The sequence below is a fragment of the Sphaeramia orbicularis genome, chromosome 8 (genome assembly GCF_902148855.1).
Source record: "Sphaeramia orbicularis chromosome 8, fSphaOr1.1, whole genome shotgun sequence".
NCBI lineage: Eukaryota > Metazoa > Chordata > Actinopteri > Kurtiformes > Apogonidae > Sphaeramia > Sphaeramia orbicularis.
In genome coordinates this window covers 1,763,784-1,781,182 of record NC_043964.1, presented here as the reverse complement: position 1 = coordinate 1,781,182, position 17,399 = coordinate 1,763,784, and the positions used below count along the sequence as shown (strand labels likewise).

The following is a 17,399-nucleotide window of genomic DNA, read 5'->3' as shown; positions in this document are numbered from 1 at the left end:
GAAAATTATTATTTAGTCAGAGCAAAAAATATTTTAGAAATGTAAAGGTAGAACATTTGAAATCATAGTCATGGATAAAAACTAAACAAAATCAATGTTGAGAGAAATGAAGTAAAAACCATCTTTGAGGCATTTTGGAAGTAAAGATAACAGTTTAAACCAAATTAATCAATGCAATGATATTTATCCTAATATAAAACTATATTCTGACGTTTATCATTATTGTTCTGGATCCCAGACCCCTGTTAGAAAACAAACACCTGAATTCAACGTGTCCACATACTTTTGTCCATACAGTGGGTGTAGGTCTGCTGTCCTGGTGATGCTGACTGTTTCCTCTGTGCCACACAGAGTCACTGACTGATGGAGAATAATTTGCATAGTGACATAATGTGCATGTTTAAAACCCACTTCATACAGGTTGTGTGACTTGTTTCAGAGCTGAACATTTACTGTAAACCACTGAAATACCTCTGAAATTCCACTGGGGTTTTCACTGTTATTGTCAACATGACAAGAGGAAAAAAAAAGCCCAGCCACAACGTATAATGTCCTTTTTTTAGTGCTTAAGTAGGATTTTTCACTTTAACAGATGCACGTCAAAACAGAATACAATTAAATATGTGAACCTTTTGAAACAATGCACTCCAGTCTTCCATGTAAGGCAGTGGTTCCAACCTTTTCTGTCTCGTGACTCCATTTTAACATCACACATTTGTGGCAACCCCAGACATTGAAAACGGAATAGTCTGCTATACTATGTTACAAAAAACGTTAATGTTAGAGGACATTTAGTCTGTATCATGTCTGTTATTGTGGACAGAGGCAGTAAATCCAGTGTAGATTACTGCAAAGGTCAGGATCTGTCCAGTCAGTCCAGCTGGGATTTACAAGGAGGACAATTAATACTGAACAAACAAGAACTGAAACTATGAATTATGAAAGAGCTGCAGCATCTGAAACTGACCACAGTGAACATGTGACACAAACAGAACCACAGTGCTGCAGTTTCACACTCAGTTTGTCATGTCTGTTATGGATTGTCTCTGTAAACGCACCATATATTTTTTATTGGTAAGGGTTTTTTTTTTTTTTATTATTATTATTTACTAGAAATTCCAGGTGACCCCACATGGGGTCCCGGCGCCAAGGTTGAAAAACATCGACGTATAATGTCCTTTTTTTAGTGCTTAAGTAGGATTTTTCACTTCAATGGAAACAAAACAGAATACAATTAAATATGTGAATCTTTTTAAACAAAGGATCTTCTTGGATTTACAAGGAGGACAATTAATACTGAACAAACAAGAACTGAAACTATGAATTATGAAAGAGCTGCAGCATCTGAAACTGACCACAGTGAACATGTGACACAAACAGAACCACAGTGCTGCAGTTTCACACTCAGTTTGTCATGTCTTTTATAGATTGTCTCTGTAAACTCACCATATATTTTTTATTGGTGAGGAGGTTTTTTTTTTTTTATTACTAGAAATTTCAGGCGACCCCATTTGAATTCCAAGTGACCCCACATGGGGTCCCGACCCAAAGGTTGAACAACACTGACATATAATGTCCTTTTTTAGTGCTTAAGTAGGATTTTTCACTTCAATGGATGCACGTCAAAACAGAATACAATTAAACATGTGAACCTTTTGAAACAATGCACTCCACTCTTCCATTTAGGGTACTTAGAGTGTTAGTGTTGGGGCCAGCTGGAGCGCTTCATTTACTGGCCTGGTCCTCCAGCTGTGTGGCCTGAAGAGGAGGCGTGTTGGTCTAATGAGCAGACAGGAAGACGGAGGACAGCAGACAGACGGATGGCTTTGATTGCATTTGATTACAGTGGTCAGGACGCACCGCAGGCGTGCACTGGTGGGCATGTTTGTGTTCATGAGATTACAGTCTGACTTAAGCTGCTGAGCCTCTCGTATTCAGGCCGCCCTGATCAGACTTCGAAGAATTACAAATCTCTCAAGAGCCGAATTAGAAATAACTAATGTGATTTCTTCAGCTTTAAATAAAGGCTGTATTTACCCAGCTACTTTGTCCAACTTAGAGAGCAGCGTTTCATCATCCAGCCCACAGGGTGCTGAATAAGCTGCACAGTAACGAAGGGATTTAATGGATCTGATTACCACAGTGATGAATAAAAGCCTGATACAACCCAGCCCCAAATACACTGTAGCAGTTCTGTCAAACTCATTCTGCTTCAGTTCCATATTCAGCCCAGTTTGATCTGCAGCGGGCCAGAACCAGTAAAATAATGACTTAATAACCTATAAATAATGACACAGCCAAGTCTTTCTTTTTGTTTTAGTACAAAAAAACCCAATTAAATTATGAAAATATTTAGATTTTACAAAAAATATGTGAATAAGCTGAAAAAACAGAAATTTCAATTGAAAAATTAGTGCAATTATAACAAAATTATTTCTACATGTACATTTACACACAGTGTTCCATAAACATTTGGGAACAGGCAGAATATTGTTCACATTTTGGAGTTTGAACTAAAATTCGAACAGTTTCTATAATATTCCATCTGTTATTATTATTAACACAACTGCAGATCCAAGTGGATCCATAAATGCACCAAACATTTAGGAACAGCAGAATATTGTTCAAACTGCACATTTCAGGTTTTTCATCTTTGTTTTTATTTTATATTTATTTGTATTTTATTGTGAAAGAATAGTTTTGTAAATGTAAATATTTTCACAGTGTAATGTTATTTTTTTCACTTATTTTTTTTCCACATAAAAAAATAAAATAAAAAAATAAATAAAAATAATTAAAAATTAAAACTTAAAAAAATAAATAAATACAATTAAATAAAAAAAATAAATAAAAAATATTTTTTCACATAATTTTTTCACAAAGAAAATGTGTGGTTGTCATTCTTTCTGGGTTATTGTGTTGTTCTTCTGACTGTAGATCACACTGGTCTGTATGTGGAACCTGAACCAAAAGGATTTGGAGAATCCTGGACTGTTCAGGTTCATTTATGCACTTTCACCCTGCAGGGCCGGAATGGAACCTTTGGGGGGGGCAGATTTGGCCCCCAGGATGCATGTTTGACACCTGTGCACTATATGGACAAAAGTAAGTGGACACGTTGAATTCAGGTCTTTCTTTTCTAACAGGAGTATAGTGGGATAAATATTATTGCACTGGTTAGTTTGGTTTAAATTGTTATCTTTGGTTCTAAGATGCTTCAGAGATGGTTTTACGCAACTTCTTTCAACATTGATTTGTTGGTTTATAAACTATATGGACAAAAATATTGGGACACATCATGACTTCAGCTCATGAGATGTCCTGTTAATGCTGATTTGACATATAAATATTAATATTTCCTTAAAGTTACTGGGCTAAATCAGAGAAATGAATTATGTTCTGAATTTGTACAAAAACCTATATCAAAACCTACAAAAAAAAAAAAAAATAATAATATAAAAATAAAATAAAAATGCTGCTAAAGTACACGATTGATGAGCAGTGTCAGGGATGGGTCACATTTTGTCAAGATAAAGTTAGTTTTTGTCCCTGACAAATTAGACCAGGTTTAATGTGACTGTGGGATTCAAAACAATAAAGACAAAATGTCACAATATAGTTTTATACTGGGATACATTTCATTAGGTTTTGTTTAAACTGTTATCTGTTTCCAAAATGCCTCAGAGGTGGTTCATTTCTCTCTACACTGATTTTGTTTTTATCCATGACTATGATTTTAAACGTTCTACCTCTAAATTTCTAACATATTTTTCATGCTCTGACTGTAAATAACAATTTTCTACCACAACTAACCATCTACTTCTTCACATCTCACTGAGGAAAAAAATCTCCCCTTAAACTTCAAGGAAATATTGATGTTTATAAACTATATGGACAAAAATATTGGGACACATCCTGTCTACAGCTGTAAGATGTCCTGTTGAGTTGATTTAAGACATAAACATCTATATTCCTTTAAGTTTAATGGGAGATTTTTCTACGTTAATTTTATTTTAATTTTTTTTACATGTTTCTCAACATTCTGTGCTGTTTATGTTTCACTAGTGTCAGCTGGAGGTCAAGTTCGACATTCAGAGTTCATTTGTTGAAAACTTTTTATTTTTTGTCTCTCAAAGGCAGATCTGCTGTAGTTGTGTTTAAGCAGTTACACTAACAAGACCATCGGAGCATTCTGTCCTGAACTTCATTAAATAACTAGAGCATGGGTGTCAAACTCATTTTAGTTCAGGGCCACAAACTGCCTTTTACCTGAACTATATACATGTATTTAGAGCATTAGTCCTTCAGAAATCAGTGAACAGTCTCAGTCAGTCGGTACTTTCAGTAGCTGGTTCCTGTTTAGGTCTTTGGGTTAAGGAGTTGAAATTACTTATGGTGTTTATTACAATACAGTTCATGGATGTGGTCCATGTTTTCATGACGTTCTGGTTTCATTCCTCGTTGTTTTCTAACTCTACCCACTTGTTTCTATAAAAATAGGACCAGTGTCCCTGTATCTCACCAACATGTTCTATTAAGAATCAATCCCCAGTTGCGTTTGTGAGGCTGTCAGGTTCTGTCTGTTCCAGTCCTGTGGTCTGGATGCAGGAGATCAACATCCCAACAGAAGTGGGCGGTACTTTCACTGGAGGAGAACTCAACTAATTCAAAGTCCATATCTGACTTCTATCAGTGATCAATGGGAACTATACTGACATCTGTAACCATTTACATGTTAAAAACCATCAAAATATGGACAATTATAAGGAAAGGTACATTTGTCACAATTCAAAAATTCGCAAAAAAATTCTCAAAACTGTGAACAAACTTTGTAGACATTATCAAAAGGAAGACACATATACAATTTGAAATGAATCCAACTGTCAGTGAAGATGTTTGAAGAAACTGCTAACAAAGACGACAACGAAGACACAGACGGACAAAGTGCCCTCCCACCAGCTCACAGCTAATCAGTATGTTGATTGGCCATGTCGTGCATCTTTAGGCTTCAAAACTGCAGTTTACAACCAATGGGAGTCATCATGGGAGGTTCTTCCACTATTTTCCCATTGTATATGTTTAGCATTAACTAGTGTTAATGAGTCAGATTCATTCACATATGTAATTAGGTCTCGTGTTTCTGGAAGTAAGACACTGACTTTGACAGAACATACAGACAAAACACATGAAAGTAAATTTACCTTTTTTTTTTAAATTTTTTTTATGTAAGTGTAAAAGGGTCAATTATTTCACAGCAATGTGGGTATGTAGATGATACTGTGTGTTGTTATAATTACACAAACCTGTTCATTTTATGTGAATTTCTTCTGGTTCGTACCTGACATTATGGGCCTCCCAGTCATATGTGGAACTGCCCGCTAGAACTAGAGTTTTGGCACCTTTACCTCTGCCCTTTTGTTCCAGATCTCTATGGCAGAGGTAAGCAGCCGTGCAGTCGGGGAAAATTTTTGGTTTAGCTTCTGCTAATTTAATTTTTAAATGAACTGACTGGTTCAAACTGTAGGAGGTGCTTATGATGTGCTAGAACATACCTCCGTATCATTTGGTTTGTGTAGGGGCATGTTTTAGGGGTCGCTGACTGGAGGTTGTTCTGCCTACTCCACTTTTGCCAGGTATGCTGTATTTTGTTTTAATAATTTCATATATTGCCCTTTTGTTCCAGATCTCTATGGGGGAGGGGCTTGTTTTATGGGGGTCGCTGACCAGTTTTAGGCTGTGTTTTTGTCAGGAGCCGAAAAAACAATAAACGGAGACTGCCTCCAAAGTTATATGTGCAGGTCTCATCCTTCAAAAAACACAACACACTGTCCGACACCACCGGTTACATAAGTACAGAAAAATCTACTTTGTTGCAGTATTGACCATAATTTGTCCTTACTACCCCTGCCTTACACACAGTCTGGACGTCCACCTCGGCTGTAGACTAGGACGTCCTCTGCACTTGTTAACTGAGAACAGAACAGTACAGGCTTCAGCTCCAGATCTGACCTGTTACTTCTCCATTACAAACCAAATCCTCTGTTTGTGCACAACAGCAACTGAACTCTTAACACCTCCAGTGATCTGGAAAATGTACACCATAAAGGCTAAAACTGCATCTGTCAAGTTGAAACAAGCTGAACTGAAGACACACTGTTGTCTTTACGAGCTGCAGCTTTCAGACGGAAACTTAGATGAACCCAAAGCAGAAAAGAACAGCAGCAGGTCAACAGTTTCCACACGTTTGGACGTATATATTATGAACCGCACACAGAACCGTCCACATGTTCTAATGATGTCATTGCTATTGATGATGACCTATGGATTTTAGCTTGGAGGGAATTGAACCGGTCACTCCATCAGGGCTGGGATATTGGTGTGCTGCTGTTGGATTTCAAACCTTTAAGGGGATACACACAAGAAAATACAAAGCCTTGAAGATGTCCATATTCCACTGGTTAATGCACTCTGATTTAAGGAAACATGGCCGTTTCAGATCACCAGGATCTGTCTGTGATCTAATGACATTTTTGAGACAATAAAATACTTCATTTGTATGAAATCATGAGTGACTGTGTCAGTACTGATGTCTGCCTCCCTGTTTTTTTTTATTTTTATTTGTACTTTATTTTACAGGTAAAATCAATTGAGAACAGCTTCTCATTTACAGTGATGACCTGGCAAGAGTCCCCAGCAGACAGAAACAAAACAGAACAAAAGAAAACGGATAAAAGGAAACAGTACAGATGAATCCAAGACCCACAACTAATGGTGGAGACACTATGGAGTTAAAACAACATAAATAAGCACTACACTGTAAAAAAAAATCTGTAATTTAACAGAGTTTTCACTGATTATTTTATAGATTTTTTCTGTATTTTTCAGATACAGGAAAATATCAATGAAATGACACAAACAGACTGTGATTTTACATGTCAAATGGAAAAGAACAGGAAAAAACTGGAACTGTGAAAACCAGAAAATTTACATTTTTTAAAAGAAAGTTTTTCTTTTTTCACAGAAAAATACCATTAAAATACATTTGCAAATATATCATAATTTCACAATTATTTCTTTTATATTTATGAGATTAAACTGTTAATTTAAAGTTTAATACTATAAAATAAATAAATAAAACCAGATAAAATTACTGACAGTTAACGGTAACACAAGTATTTGTTCTGTCAGTTGAACCAGACTTGTTTGTTCATTGACAAATATCTTGTGTAATTACAGGAGGTTTCACAACAAAACTGTTGATAAATGTATTTTTGTGAATGTATAACATGTATAAGCACTGATAAACTGTCCAAATACAGTTTTTATCAGTGGATTGGACAACTGAGTCTCACTGAAAATTATTTTATATGTATATTATAGGGAATTAGGTTGTTTTAATACATGTAAATATTCTTTATTAAACATTAAGAAGTCAAAAAAAAGAAAAAAATCTCATGTAAATTAGCGCAAAAAACTGTATTTTAATCATGGAAAATTAATGTATTTTTATGAGATGGTTATTTTCTGTTATTTTACAGTATTTTTCCGGCACCCCCGCTGCTGGAATAATACCGTTTTTTTACTGTTTTTTTTTTTTTTTACAGTGTAGAGTGTATAGGAGAGAGCAGAAAAGGAGTCAACATGTGCAACAGTCAACTGGAACGTTGCAGTTTCTGTTTAAATGTACGGAGTGATGGGTGAGCTGAAAGTTTAAGGGGGTTTTGAAGGCAGTTCCAATCATCTGCTGCAGCAAAATGAAAGGAGTTCTGGCCAAAGACAGCGCAGGCTTTTGGAAGAAGTAAACTGCTGGACCTGAGGTGGAAGTTATTGTGGGAAAGGAGCAAAAGGTTGGAGAGGTATGGAGGTGTTTTCCTTAGAAGACATGGTGCTCATATCTGTGTGATATTTGGCTTTATGACCTTTTCATTAGTGACATGTCAGGTGATTTTGAGCCAAGTCACCACGTGGTTTACTACTACAGTTCTGGACAGGTGGACACACAAAAAATGACCTTTAATGCAGTTAATGCAGAAACAGGAAGTTTGACAATGAGGTTAGTTAGAGTTACACACGTTTTTTTCAGACTTAGAAACACATTTAGTTGAGAATGCAGCCAGGAGGACAAATCTAGAGCTGCGGATAAAAATCTCATCACATGGACTCAAACTGTTTTAGTGGCATGAAAATGACATTAAATATAAGTCCTACATGCAACATTTGGTTGGACTGCCTTTACTTTCACTGTTGTGAAACCAAACTAACCAATGGCATGCAAGGATATTTATCACAATAAAAAACTATATTATGATTAGAAATGTAAGCATATGAAAATTTCATACTATGGTTACTGTGACCAAAATTATCACAGTTATCATTATTATCAAGGTATTATTGAAATTGTGCTCAAAATGTTCAAAAAGTACTAATATACACACTGAAAGAATTTTAACCAAGTGTTATTTTGAAAAAAAACAACAAAAAAAAACCAAGCAAAATAATTGGTACAATGTCCCTTCTGTGTCAGAAACATTCCAATATTAACCCTTAGTGGTCTGAGCCTATTTTGTCTGTTTTTCAGTCCTTTTGATTTGGCCTTTATATACTATAGAAACAATGTTTACTATACCCATGTTTGGGATCTGTTTTTCTATATCATCTGTCTATTATTTTTTCTCTTTAACCTACTATAAAAACACAAAAGGACAAAAACACACAAAATATATAAAATCCAATTTGAAAAATGTATAATTTACTGCATAAATAACACACAGATGTTAACGAACCTTTTCACAGACTTTAAAAGTGAATATTGGTCCCAAATACTAGGTATAGAAAATTAAAATTGTAATAAATTCAAACTATACTCAAATATTTGACATAAAAGCAGATCTGTACATAAGTGTTTTCTCCAGAAAAGTGCGGTAATCAAACACAGTTATCATGAGAATTAGAATTTAAACGGTAATAGTAACCATCTGTGATTTTACCGTGGTTTATCATTATACCGGTAATCATTACATCCTTAATTATGACATTAGTCATTATTGTTTTGCATTCCAGACCCCTGTTAGAAAAGAAACACCTGAATTCAACGTGTCCACATACTTTTGTCCACATAGTGTAGCTCTGGGGGGTCATTATGAGACTTCAGAGGTCAGGCTTTTGTTTAGTGTTTCTTTCTGTTTCCTACAGATGAAATATGTCATACAGTTTGACCACAGGGTTCAATTAACAGTGAATTTGACTCATTTTCAGACGACAGTGGAGCTCCACCGCACAGACGAGGACCATAAATCTGGTAACACCTGCACAGACAGGACCGCCGTCACACACAACACCAGCACCCATCAAATACTGCAAAAGCCAATGCTTTTATTACTGTCAGCCTCTTTAGTGCAGTGGCCCAGAGGTGCAACACCTGAGAAAAATTATCCACCAGAAGAAAAAAAAAAAAAATTATCCACTAAATAAACATCCACATCCACCTGTGGGGTGGGGCGCTGTTTACCCAAAGGTCTCTTGCTTTAAAATTAAGGCCACCACAAAAAATAAAAGCATAGGCTGAAAATTTTAAAGGCCTTCAGCTAATGTGGCTAATGCTAACGAAGTAACCCACCAGAAGTGGAGGCTGGTGTGCTAAAAATAAAGTTATTTCAAAAACAGGGGATAATTTTTTGGGCTGTTCTCTCTTTTTCTTAACGTGGATAAATTTTGGGTTGTTGTCTTTTTTTCTTATAGTGGATAACTTTTGGGCTGTTCCCTTTTTTTTCTTGTCATGGATCATTTGTTGGGCTGTTGCACCTCTGGGCCACCGTACTTCGGAGTATGGAACGTCCTCTTCACTTCTGTAAATCAGCTGTGAGTATTTCCACCAGTATAGATGGTCTGTCATCCCAGACCTGCATTAAGAGGACTGTGCTTTAGAGCTCCAGACTTCAGTCCCGTGTGCGTCAGTTCACTGGGAGCAGATCCATAAGCTCTTAAATAAACCCGGCAGGACTGAGGATGCTGTTAGCGGCCATTAGCTGACAAAGTGCTTTGACAGATCAATGCGTGGTGTGTTTGGCAGGAGCTGGACATGATCGGTAAAACCGCTGCAGATTTTTAAACCTTAATGCATCAAGAGGAGAGCTACAGCTAATCATTAATTTAGTTCTGGATTAATGCACTGGTTATTTACTGGATGAATGGTTTCCCTTCAAAAAGGTAAAACAGTAAAAAAAAAAAAAAGTGACATCTTTACTAGGGCTGTTAGAAAATATCAGTTCTGCAATATATCGCAATATTTAATTTCACAATACTGTATCGATATTAAAAAGTACTGTATGGATATTTTTAGGTATTTATTCAAATGCAGATATTGTGGAGGTTCATTTTTGTTTTCTTTCCTGTTTATATTTTATTTAATTATTATTAACACTCTTTTATTAAATACTGTTCGTTCCTTTGTTGGGATCGCACAAAAATCCTGTTCTGATGTTAGTTGTGAACTAATAGAATCTGAACATTTGAACAGGATCTGAAACTGGAATGTCTGTAAAACAGAATTTCAGTTTGAACACAGTTTGAACATTTGGTGACAGAACATTAGATCCTGTTCTGATCAAATATAAATGTGTTTAGTATTTGTGCAGATTTCTGCTGGAATTCAATTCTTCCAGGAAAAAATCTCAAAAATATATTAAAATCTTAAAAAAAAAAAAAAAAAAAAAAAAAATAATATATATATATAATATATATTATATATATATAAATGAATGTAAAATTAATAAATGATAATAAAATAATTAGCGATATCTTAAAAATCTACAAATACACAAAATATTTAGTATGAGGCAGAATACTGGTACAATTTTACTCACTTCTCTTAAGAAATTTCATATTGTTCATATTTGTTCAGGTTATTCACATTTTTTGTAAAAGGATAGTCTGTAAATGTTAACATTTTTGTGTAATTTTACTTTTTTTTTTACACCAAAATAAAGACAAAAATTTGTGTTTTTCATTATTTATAGGTTGTTATGATTATATTTCACTGGTTCTGATCCACTTCACATTGAATTGACCTAAAATGATTTTCACATCCTTGATTGTTAACATCTTCAGTATAATTTTTATATTTCATAAATTCATCCTATAGGGGCCGAATTGGACCCTTTGGCGGGCCGATTTTGGACCCCGGGCCGCATGTTTGACACCTGTGCATTATTCTGTTCCCAAAATTCTAGTGTGAAAGTAAAACTAAGCAGACCAAAGGTTTAGGACGCAGGAAAAACTGGACTCTTGGTTCGGACCTCAAACAATTAAGTGTAAAAATCCCCAAAGACAGGACTCCACCCCCACAGACAGACTCCACCCCACAGACAGGACTCCACCCCCCACAGACAGACTCCACCCCACAGACAGACTCCACCCCACAGACAGACTCCACCCCACAGACAGACTCCACCCCACAGACAGAACTCCACCCCACAGACAGACTCCACCCCACAGACAGAACTCCACCCCTCCACCCCCACAGACAGACTCCACCCCACAGACAGACTCCACCCCCACAGACAGACTCCACCCCCACAGACAGACTCCACCCCACAGACAGACTCCACCCCACAGACAGACTCCACCCCCCAGACAGACTCCACCCCCCAGACAGACTCCACCCCCACAGACAGACTCCTCCCCACAGACAGACTCCACCCCCACAGACAGGACTCCACCCCCCCACAGACAGACTCCACCCCACAGACAGGACTCCACCCCCCACAGACAGACTCCACCCCCACAGACAGACTCCACCCCCCACAGACAGACTCCACCCCCCAGACAGACTCCACCCCACAGACGATCCACCCCCACAGACTCCACCCCCAGACAGACTCCACCCACAGACAGACTCCACCCCACAGACAGACTCCACCCCACAGACAGAACTCCACCCCCACAGACAGACTCCACCCCACAGACAGACTCCACCCCACACAGACTCCCCCCAGACAGACTCCACCCCACAGACAGAACTCCACCCCCACAGACAGACTCCACCCCACAGACAGACTCCTCCCCACAGACAGACTCCACCCCACAGACAGACTCCACCCCCACAGACAGACTCACCCCCACAGACAGACTCCTCCCCACAGACAGACTCCACCCCCAGACAGACTCCACCCCACAGACAGACTCCACCCCACAGACAGACTCCACCCCACAGACAGACTCCACCCCACAGACAGAACTCCACCCCCACAGACAGACTCCTCCCCACAGACAGACTCCACCCCACAGACAGACTCCACCCCACAGACAGAACTCCCCCCCCACAGACAGACTCCTCCCCACAGACAGACTCCACCCCACAGACAGACTCCACCCCACAGACAGACTCCACCCCACAGACAGACTCCTCCCACAGACAGACTCCCCCCACAGACAGACTCCACCCCCAGACAGACTCCTCCCCACAGACAGACTCCACCCCACAGACAGACTCCACCCCACAGACAGAACTCCACCCCCACAGACAGACTCCTCCCCACAGACGGACTCACCTGATGGGGTAGTCTGCGGCGCTCAGGTTGATGAAGAAGTCCCAGGACCAGTCGGCCATGCGCAGCAGGTCGTCCATGCTGCGCAGGTACATGGTCAGCAGGCTGGCTCCGCCCCAGATGGTCGACATGCGCCAGGGGGTCACACGGACGTTGGGGTACTTCTGAGCCAGTACTAACACCTCTCTGTGGAGGTAATTAGACCTCTGGAAAAACAGACGAGAAGAAAAAAGACTGACTTCAACCTCTGATGAGGATGACTGAACTGTTCACATGGAGGACACACCACGTGGACAAAAGTATGTGGACACTTTGAATTTTTCTAACAGGGGTCTGGGATACAAAACAATACTAATAAATGTTATAATATAGTTTCATATTGGGATAAAAATCATTGCACTGGTTAGTTTGGTTTAAATTGTGACCTTTACTTCCAGAATGCCTCAGATGGTTTTGACTGAATTTCTCTCAACATTGATTTTGATTAAAGCTAATGATGTTCATTTTGTCTTCTGTTAATGTAGTTATACTTTTCTTTTTTTTTTCTCTAAAAACTACCTTGTCCGAACAAAAGAAAAGTATAATTGATTTTGTTTTGGGTTTTTTTTATCCATGACTATGATTTTAACTGTTCTGCCTTTAAATTTCTAAAATATTTTTTGTGCTCTGACTGTAAATATTAATATTCTACCACAACTGACCATTTTCTTTCTTCACATCTCACTGAGGAAGAAAAACTCCCATTAAACTTTCATGAAATATTAATGTTTGTAAACAATATGGACAAAATATTGGGACACATCATGTCTACAGCTGTAAGATGTCCTGTTCATGAGGATTTGAGATTTAAACATCAGTATTTCCTTAAAGTTTAATGGAAGAATTTTCAAAATCAACTTGAATGTGTGAGGTTGTCAGGTTCTGTCTCTATGTTCCAGTCCTGTGGTCTGGATGTAGAAGATCAATCTCCCAATAGAAGTGGGTGGGACTTTCACTGGAGGAGAACTCAACGAATTCAATCAAAGTCCATGTATGACTTCTATCAGTGATCAATAGGAACTAGACTGATATCTCTATGCATTTCCATCTTATAAGCCATCAAAATATGGACCATTATAAGCAAAGACACGTGTTTAATATTTCAAAAATTTGTCAAAAATTAAAAAAAATTCTCAACACTGTGAATTAGGGCTGAATGATATGGACAAAATTTCCTATCTCGATATTCATGCCAGATATCGATACGATATGATATGACAACGGGTTCGGTGAAAACTAAGCATTTTTCAGAAAAATACAAACATTATAATACAAAAGAACGTGGAAAGTGCAGTTTTATTTATAAGAACTCACTGCCAGTCATCAACATTAACATAAAGTATGAATAAATGAAATTTGTTGTGACTTCCACAGCTGTACATGCAGGGTGAGCGCAGGGGAAATCTATATCATTTACATCGTTGCTTTTTCGATATTAATATCTTGAATGTTCGTGTCCAGATATCGATACGATAACGATATATCTTTCAGCCCTAGTGTGAATAAACTTTTTAGATATTTGATATATAAAATTGAAATGAATCCAACCGGTAGTTTAGACACTGGTGACCTTGAGTTTGACCCTTTAAGGTCACTCTAGATCAAAGGTCATGGCCAACATCAGAGTCCATATGTGACTTCCTATCAGTGCGCAATAGTAACTATACTGATATCTGTAACTATTTCCATGTTTATAACCATCAAAATATGGACCATTAGAAGTAAAGGCACATGATTAATATTTCAAAAATTCCTAAAAAAAATCTACATTTCTCAAAACTGTGAATAAACTTTGTAGATACTGTGTGTGTAGGAAGCTACACATACAATTTGAAATTAATCTGAAACTTATTGAAAAGTGTGCGTTTGTAGGTGGTCTCACCTTGTCCACGTGGATGTAGTAGTAGTGCGAGGCGTGGTAAATGGCTTTAAAGAGACGCTGAAACTGCCGCGAAGCTCGACCGTGAACGACCAGGACGAAGGCGATCCGAACCGGTACGGACGGGGCGGGAGTCTGAGAGGTCGTCATCCCACTGCACGTTTACGTTGGCTTTACCTGGACAGACCGGAAGGAAGTAATCAGATGGACCGTACAGCACGTTTACAGGATAAAGTAACCGTCAGGTGAAGAATATTATCGAAAAGACTGATGAGACCAGGCTGATTTTAAGGACCTCCTCCTTCTCACTATGTAGAGACTGTATTTGGTTATTTTCCAGTTGTGTCATATTCCTACATGTACTCTTTATTGAGTTCATCCTCTGTTAAATAAATCACTAATTAACCCTTTCATGCACAGTGGTCACTCCAGTGGTCACTCCAGTGGACAGTTCTTCTCCAGCTGTTCTCTTGTATATTCATGGGTTTGGTTGTTTTAGTTCCATATCAGCCAACACAGTGGACACTAATGCACCATCCCATAATAACACACTGACATTCAGACCAGTACTAGAACTCTGCTGTTCTAGATAAACCTGATCTGCGCTAACATGTTTGAGTGGAAATCAATTGCTAATAAAAATTGCACATATGACAAAATGTGAGAAACATCAGATTAGCTGCATTAAAAATGTTTTGAGTTTTGTAGCTCACTTTCTGGTATTCAAAAATTAAACACATGGTGTCCAACAGAGTGGACATTTTTGGAACTCCACAAAAATTCTTAAGGTAGATTTCTTTCTTATTGCTTTAACAAAAAAAAAAAAAAATTCATTTAAAAAAAAAAAAAAAAAAAATCAATTAAAAAAAAAAAAAATGTTTAAATCAAAGAAAAAAAGTGTTCAAATGCAATTTTTTGGATTGTAAATTTTATTGTTTTTTTGCATTCAAATACTTTTTTTTGTTGAATTTTTTTTGGGTTAAGCAATAAAGAAACAAATCTACCTCCATAAAAAACAGGTTTATTTTAAAAAAAAATTCAATTGCATTGTATTTTCATGCCTAAAGAGGAATAAAAACACTCAGGAAAAAAATCTCAACTAAGGTTCTCATAATTCATGCATGAAAGGGTTAATGCTGCCTGAAAATATAAAAAGATAAATACAAAAAAAAAAGGAAATAAAATCACTAACTAAACAAATAACATCATTCTGTGACATTAATCCTCTGCTCATATGAAAAACCTCCTACTACGCAAGAAATGAGCACACTGGATTTTATTTGAGCTGCTCCTTCTACGATTTTAGTAAAATTAATTCCCTCCATGCTTCTGTTTCTATATCATGTACATACAGTACATTACATTGCAAGTATTTTTTGATAGTTTTCATCATTCTTTTACTATTTAAAAAGATAGTTTGTAGGGTTCAGCTTCTAAAACTCATCATGTGTTTGCTGGTTGAATCACAAAAAACCAAAAGTAAATAAATAAATAAAAATTCATCTGACCCTAGATCTGAGCTTAGAAAAAATAGAATATATATAATAACACAATATTTTCCCAACTTTTTTTTACACAAATAAGCAATCAAAAGTAATCAGAACTTTAATTAATAAATAAAATAATTGAGCTGCATGCCTATTTTAAGATATTAAAGGTAACTTATGAAAAATATTTTGTAAAAGTTATGGTTTCAATGATTTTTTCTGTAATAACGACAAATATTTCCTCCTCAAATGTTCAGATTTGTCCAATTTTCTGCCCTTTTTGTCACTTGGGGGCTGGTAGAAATTAACAGAGGCTTTTTACCTGACCAACTACTCATCCAGGAGATAATCTGCACATTCATTAACTACTGCTGCAGGCCTAATATTTAGTTAGAAAAAAAAAGTTTAATGAGGACTTCTTCGTTGAACTCTTTTTCTACTGTAAATGTTGGTGTGGAGCCACATGTGAAACTATGGGACAGGTCTAAAGCTCCTCCATTATCAGCTGAGGCCTGCTGGGAAATGTGGCCTAATTAGTGACCATCCCGGGCTGTGGGGCATGCTGGGATTTGAGTTTGGGAATAAATAACTGTATCGGCTGGTGCTGCTGAAGAGTGATGAAGTACAAGGGTTGGAATCAGCTCTAATGTCTGCACGCACACAGAAAAACAACAAACAAAAATAGCCATGGACATGACCGAAGATATAAGGACGGGAAGAAAAACGCATTATTTAAATCACAGAATTATGTCGTATGCACTGTAAGCCCGGACTTCATATTTACTGAAATGCTTTAATTACAATGCACTTAAAATGATTTAAGTTTTATGATGTTACTATAAAATGTTCAGGATATTCTACTAATTTGTAGACATAGTTGAAAGTACAAACAAAGTTTAAGTTGAATGGAATTAAATTACTAAGTTTTAGTCCTGACCACACCTGTTTTATCGCGCATTGCATTGTGGGTACTGGGCCTGTTTGTTGAAAATGTGTTGTTTTCTGTGCAGGGGTTCAGTGGGGTTGTGGTGTTAGTGTTAATTTGGACTGAATGTGTGTATGTCAGTGTTTCTTGGCCTTTTTGTGTTTGTGTTTTGTATTTTTGTACAGCTGCACCAGGAGTCAGAGCCAGAGGAAGAACTATGGATTTACTGTTCAGGCTAAAACTGCTATTGTACAGTGGAAATCTGAATGTCTTGTTAAATTAAAAGCACTTCCTATACTGGCAAATGAGACTGAACTAACTTCCATTCATGCTGTAATATATTAAGTTGGGAAATTCCATAGCCTTTTGGTCATGAATAGATTTTGAGTTTGATTATCTTAAAAAAAGTTGTTTAATCCAATGATAAATTAATCTGGCTGCAACTGAGTAAATTAGTCAGTGTAAGCTAAAATGCTGAGTTGAATGGTTGGATAGTGGGGTTGATTTTACAACAGATTTAAAGT

The 17,399-nt window shown here is 37.2% G+C and overlaps 1 pseudogene; it reads right to left on the bottom strand.

The window, feature by feature from the left end:
- The window catches only part of LOC115424455 (xylosyltransferase 1-like), a 52,521-nt pseudogene that overhangs the window by 9,108 nt on the left and 26,014 nt on the right, over nucleotides 1–17,399 (bottom strand).